The sequence below is a fragment of the Rutidosis leptorrhynchoides genome, chromosome 1, assembly GCF_046630445.1.
Source record: "Rutidosis leptorrhynchoides isolate AG116_Rl617_1_P2 chromosome 1, CSIRO_AGI_Rlap_v1, whole genome shotgun sequence".
Lineage (NCBI taxonomy): Eukaryota > Viridiplantae > Streptophyta > Magnoliopsida > Asterales > Asteraceae > Rutidosis > Rutidosis leptorrhynchoides.
In genome coordinates, this window is record NC_092333.1 from 433814252 (window position 1) to 433821392 (window position 7141).

A 7141-nucleotide genomic window follows, 5' to 3' on the forward strand; every position below is an offset into this window, starting at 1 on the left:
ACGTACATAGTTTTATACTTTTACTATACTTAAACTTTACCTTTACTTTATTTTTACTTTACTTTAACTTTAATAATTCACTTTAATAATTCATACTTTAATAATTCACTTTAATAATTCATACTTTAATTCATACTTTAATAATTCAAAAATCTAATATAAATAGAATTCAATAGGTTTCATTATTTCATAGAAACTTGAAAATATTTTTCTCTAAACTCTCTCAATCGATATACATATATATATTTACTCCGTATTATTTCAAGATATTATTAGTATACATAAAATATTACTACGGAGTGCTGTCCGAATGATTTCGAAATTGTTTTTCGAGTGGGATATGATTAAGGAAATTATGGGATATAGCTATGGAGGTGATTGAGTATGGTTCATGGGTATGCTCGTGAGGTCAATATAGTGTTTATCATTTCCGTTGCGTCTACGTACCTTTCCTGCAATATTGAATCTCAATATTGATACGTGAGTACTCATAATTTAACTTTTACATACTAATAGTGTATCCCTGACTAGTGCTCGAGTATTTAGGATTATGCATGCTTGTACTTTTGATATTGCCCTTAGACAGATTAGGTTGAATCTTGAATTAGTTACACTTGCGGTTGAGATAAGGTATAAGATATGCATGTCCTTGGAAAGCTAGCGAAAAATTAAGAACTTTTCCTTTAGATATCGAATGGTTTCGATGAACGGATTAGAAGTTATAATCAATTGAATTTTTGATATTTTTATTAAAAATGATTATTATTATCGTCATTTTTATCGTCGTTCTAGTTTTATCTTATTATTATCATTATTATTATCTTTATCAATAAAAGGAATTTATCATTAAAAATTGTTATTTTTTTTATTATTACTATCGTTATTATCGTTAAAGTTATAATTAGTATTATTATTATTATCCAATTATTATTATTATTATTATTGGTATTATTATTATTATTATTATTATCATTATTAATATATATATCATTATTTAAAAATGGTTATTGTTATTGTTATTATTATTATTACTATATTATCATTAAGATAATTAATAGTATTATCGTTAATAATGTTATAGTAACTATCATTATTAATATTAGTGTAATTAAAACAAATATTTGTAACACCTAATTATTTTGATTACTATTATTATCATTATTATGAACACGATATAAAAGACGATTAAAAGCTATTAAACGAAACGATTAGGAAATAATGGGTAAGAGTATCATGATGAAATTAAATATTATAAGATATTGATTTAGATAAAATTATCGTTCTTATTATTTTTATCATTACTATTATTATTAAAAGTATCGTTAGTATTAAAACTATCATTTTAACAAAAATTATCATTTTATTAGACATGTCATTGTTACTATAAAATATCATTATTATTATTATTATTATTTTAAATAGAATTATTATTTTAAAGATAATATTAAAAATTATCGTAAATATTAAAGTTAGCATAATTAGAATTATCGTTTTATCATAAAGTCATCTTAGTAATTATAAATATTGATATTTTTATAATAATTATTATTATTACAAAATAATACAACTTTTACTTACTATCATTATAGATATTATTTTATCAAATAAATATGTGATACAAACATATTTTACTACGTGTAATAACTTACTTTAATAATACCTATCATATTATCTTTATAATATTAAATGAACCCTATAAATTTTATTACTTAATATATATAAAAGTATATTTTATTATATAAATTTAATATAAAATTTTATTTATTAATAAATAAATTATATTATTTACTCTAATAAATCTTTTAAAAATATTTAAAAATATAAAATGACGATATTTAAACTATATATTAATCATGTATAGATTTTTGGAAATTATTTTGAGTCAAATTTACTTTTGTTGACTTTTGCATATTAGTCTCTAGCATTAGGATTGTGGTACACTATGACTTGACCTAATTTGTTAGACAAATATTGACCAACACATAAATATATATAATTAATTTAGGTTCGTGAATCCGAGGCCAACTTTGCACTTGTTCAATGACGTTATATGTATTTTTACTACGAAATACAGTATGGTGAGTTTCATTTGCCTTTTTACCCTTTATATTTTTGGGACTGAGAATACATGCGCTTTTATAAATGTTTGACGAAATAGACACAAGTAATTGAAACTACATTCTATGGTTGAATTATCGAAATCGAATATGCCCCTTTTTATTAAAGTCTGGTAATCTAAGAATTAGGGAACAGACACCCTAATTGACGCGAATCCTAAAGATAGATCTATTGGGCCTAACAAACCCCATCCAAAGTACCGGATGCTTTAGTACTTCGAAATTTATATCATGTCCGAAGGAGGATCCCGGAATGATAGGGGATATTCTTATATGTATCTAGTTAATGTCGGTTACCAGGTGTTCACCATATGAATGATTATTTTTGTCTCTACGCATGGGACGTATATTTATGAGAACTGGAAATGAAATTCTTGTGGTCTATTAAAATGATGGAAATAAATGATTATGATAAACTAATGAACTCACCAACTTTTTGGTTGACACTTTAAAGCATGTTTATTCTCAGGTGTTAAAGAAATCTTCCGCTGTGCATTTGCTCATTTTAAAGATATTACTTGGAGTCTTTCATAGCATATTTCGAAGAACGTTGCATTCGAGTCATTGAGTTCATCAAAGATTATTATTAAATCAATTTATAATTGGATAGTGGATATTATGAAATGGTATGCATGCCTGTCAATTTTCGATGTAAAGAAATATTGTCTTTTAAAAACGAATGCAATGTTTGTAAAATGTATCATATAGAGGTCAAATACCTCGCAATGTAATCAACTATTGTGAATCGTTTATAATGTATATGAACGGGTCCTTTCAGTTGGTATCAGAGCGGTGGTCTTAGCGAACCAGGTCTGCATTAGTGTGTCTAACTGATAAGTCGATAGGATGCATTAGTGAGTCTGGACTTCGACCGTGTCTGCATGTCAAAAGTTTTGCTTATCATTTTGTGTCGAAAATTAACTACTTATCATCCTCAGGAAATTACCTGCTTATCCTTTTTAGTCTAAGACACGTCTTGCTGCATTGATTGCATGAATAGTGTATAGACAAAAATTCATATCTTAGCATATCTGCTAAATCATATCTTATCGTATCTGTTACTTTAAACTTTGCCTGACATATCTCGCAAAGTCCTCCGTAATCTAGGAAATCTTTTGATATATATATATATATATATATATGTATATATGTATATATATGTATATATGTATATATGTATATATATGTATATATATATATATATATATATATATATATATATATATATATATATATATATTCTATGTAATTAGAATACCATCTGTTAGCCAAAATCATTTCATATAAAAAAAAATCCTTTATCCAATCGTACGAAATGGAATTCGTCATCAGTTCAAGTCACTCAGATTCTGAAATGGAATCCCATTCAAGCTCCGAAAGCAGTGTGACCGGGATAGATCAACCAATCAGTCATCACCTATTCTGGATGAATTGGGGATGGGTTCGTAGCCTCCTCAATCATTGGAGACAAGAAGAAGGTGATCCCTTCCATCCACCACATTGCCCTCTTGACGAAGAACCTGAAGCACTTACCAGCGAACCTGTATGAAATATCGTGTTCTCGCTCATTTCCAGTGTATCTCATCACGATTATATATTACATCAAATTTTAGATTTTATTTATCCGCTCGTCCGAACCGACAATCACCCCGGTGTAATAGAAGAAGTCAACGAGCTTCGCTCTCGGGTAGTGGCTTTGGAGAATATGGTGCAGAGATTACAAACACCAGCAGCAGCATCAGCAGCATAACCAGTACCACCATCATCAATGCCAACAGTACCATTACCACCTCCAACCACAACCGCGTCGTAAACTTCAACTTCACAATCTGTCCCACGAGCATCAATGTCATACGCACCATAGATACCAAGGAGTACCAACAACAATAACTGACGAAGTATTAATTCATAACTTCATTGGAGAAACATTCTGCGGCGATTATGTAATCTCTAAAGTCTTAGAGATTATCTAATCTAGCCCTAACCATAAATCAGTTAAGCGTACCAAAATGATAGAAGGAAGAGTAGAAACCCTGACAAAAATGGTGTGTGATTAACAAGCTAAACTTGCTTTACCAACAACATCAACAGTACCGTCAGCGTTACCAGCATCGTCAGTACAGTCAACATCCGAATCAACAACACCGATAACATCACAAACTCCGTCAGTTCAAGAATCACTGTGGACATCATTACGAATAAATAACGTGTATATTGTATCAACGAGTTATGAAGAATTAAGTCATTCCCTCTGAAGAAATTATATGTATATATATATATATATATATATATATATATATATATATATATATATATATATATATATATATATATATATATATATATATATATATATTTTGAAATAAATCTTTCCGTGCTAAGCTATTGTGTGTGAATCTTAACTACTCGGTTAATTCATATTACAAATATGAAATAATGTACGTCCTTCGGCCGCAACTTAACCAGCGTTAACTACAATCTCTGTCGCAATTCAACAAATTCCAATTCATAATAAATCAAGTATATATTTGATTTTACACTTTCATCATCGATGTACCCGAAACTTTTCAGATAACATCATTCGTACTTTGCGAAATTCACAAGAATTCCACGAACCGAACATCATACATCAACAAATAACGAAGTATTGATTCATAATTTCAATGTCATTAAATAAATACTGCGTAAAAGTTATGTACTTTTTAAAGCCTTTAGGGATTATTCAATTCTAGTTTCAACCGTAAATCAAATGTGTTTAATTTAACATTAACTCATTAAATCTATGTTACATCTGAAGAAAATATACATATATATATTTTCATAAAGACTGTAATAAAATTCTTTTGTACAAAATATTAATTGTGAAATTTTTTTTAACGGGTAGGTAATACCCGAGAGATATATAAATTCACAAATAATATGTTACATTCTTCGAATCTGATTCAGCAAATCATCCATTATACTCCCTACTTTCACAACAGTATACATTCTTTTATAGAAATCAAAACAACCATACTCATTCAAAATTTAATTACATATTCTGATCTTGAAATCTCAAAATTCAACTCGAGATATGACCAAAATCATCACTCTTAGATCCTTACATCTTTCACAAGCTATATTTTTACTTCAAAACTGTGTTAGAACATCAAATGTATGTTAACGATTACAATCTGTGTTCAAACCCTTCGAAAATTTCTGAAGACACTTCGAATGATGAGCAATCGAGATGAGGATCCAACCACATGTTACCCACAGTTATGTACCCGAAAAACTCTTGAAACCAAAGTAAAAGTTTAAACAACGTATCCGCGTCAGATTCTTGGGCATTTATTAGCAAAAATAACTTTGCGACTCCTATTCAAAGTAGCCAGTTTTATCACAGCTCCAGCAAGTCAACTTCGAATTTTCAGTCAGACTAACCTTATTATAACCTTGAGATATACACCATCGTTACCAGGGAACCTTTTACATTCCACCACATTATTAGCAGATGTATCAACAACTTCATTACCCTTTGACTTTAGCCTCTCCAAAAAGTCATTATAATTATTTATTGAAACCCCATCATTTACTCATTCGCATCTTGTAATGAGAATTGCCATACGAATCATTGGGAATTAGCAATCAGTATTTTGAAATCTCGCAGCATGTCTACGCCAACAGTTATATGTGTATATATAACGTCTATCTTCTGGACTTAATTTGAATGTGAAGTTTCTGAAAAACACTCCGAACTATGATTTGGTTCTTCGAAAATGGAAAAAAAAAATACTGATGAAGAAGCAAAAACTGTAAACGACTTTAAATGGTAAAAGCTGGATGATAATAATGAAGTGTGCTGGCAAAGCGCAGAAAAAGAGAAGTTTTGGAACTGGAAAACGAATTGAGCAAAGTAGGAAGGAGGCTGTGGACAAATTACAAAGACTGAACCTGACTTCAAAGGATCCAAATGATTCAGTACCTGCTGAAGTAATTAACGAATACCTTGCTCCTGACTCTAAACCCCATGCGGACAATATTCTTCATCATCCTCTGATATTAGAAATTCTAAAATATCATCATATCTTTCATTATAAATATCCTCCATATTTCTGAAGATATTTTCTTAATTTTTCTTATTTGAAATCATTTACCTCTTCGCGCTATCTGTATTACATCATAAAAGAAACTATTTTAGTTTCTAAATTCTGAAACATTCAAGTTTAAAATAGGAATATTTTGAAGTAGTGTTGGGAACTGAAGCATGAATTAGTATAATATAATGACACTTGATCAACGTGATTATATTACAGTAAGTCATGCTGAGTTTCTAAATGGAATGTGATGATTCACAGATCATAACATCATCATGTGCCATGTTATACGACTCTTGTATTCTATTTAACCTCTAAAATATCAAGAAAATATTTCTTGATGATTCGGCCTTTTCCAAGGTATTCTAGTAATTTGACAAGTCAAGATCGTGCCATCACAATTTCCTTCCTAGAACATTAACAATGTTCATTCCGAAATTCATATCTGTGAATTCTGGACCATTACAAGCGGTGCTTAATCGCAAGAAGAAGAAACGAAAGGACAAAACTCCGAAATAGAAATTGGGGTATAAATTGCAGCAAATAAAAGAGAGCATTAACTGTGAATGATAATGATTATAGAAGACAGAAGCAGAGACTTTGAAATATAAGGGAACATATAAAGCCCAACGATAAACCAGAAATTATAAACCATATATATCGATGCATAAAGCAATATAAAGACACGGGAGAACTAGAAACACTATAAACCCAAGAGTATAGTAGAAGTAAATAGATTCTTCCGGCGGTAGATGAAAAAGAAGAATGACCGATATGAAAGTTAGAAGTATATCGAGAATCAGAACTGGATGGAGCATATTGATGAATACTTTAAAATATGAGTTGAGGGGGAAAGATTAGAAGGTGATGAAACATGACTAGGAACTTAGAAATCAACAAATTTAACTCACACAATGGCGGAATAAGTGAATCAAACCCTCTAGTGAA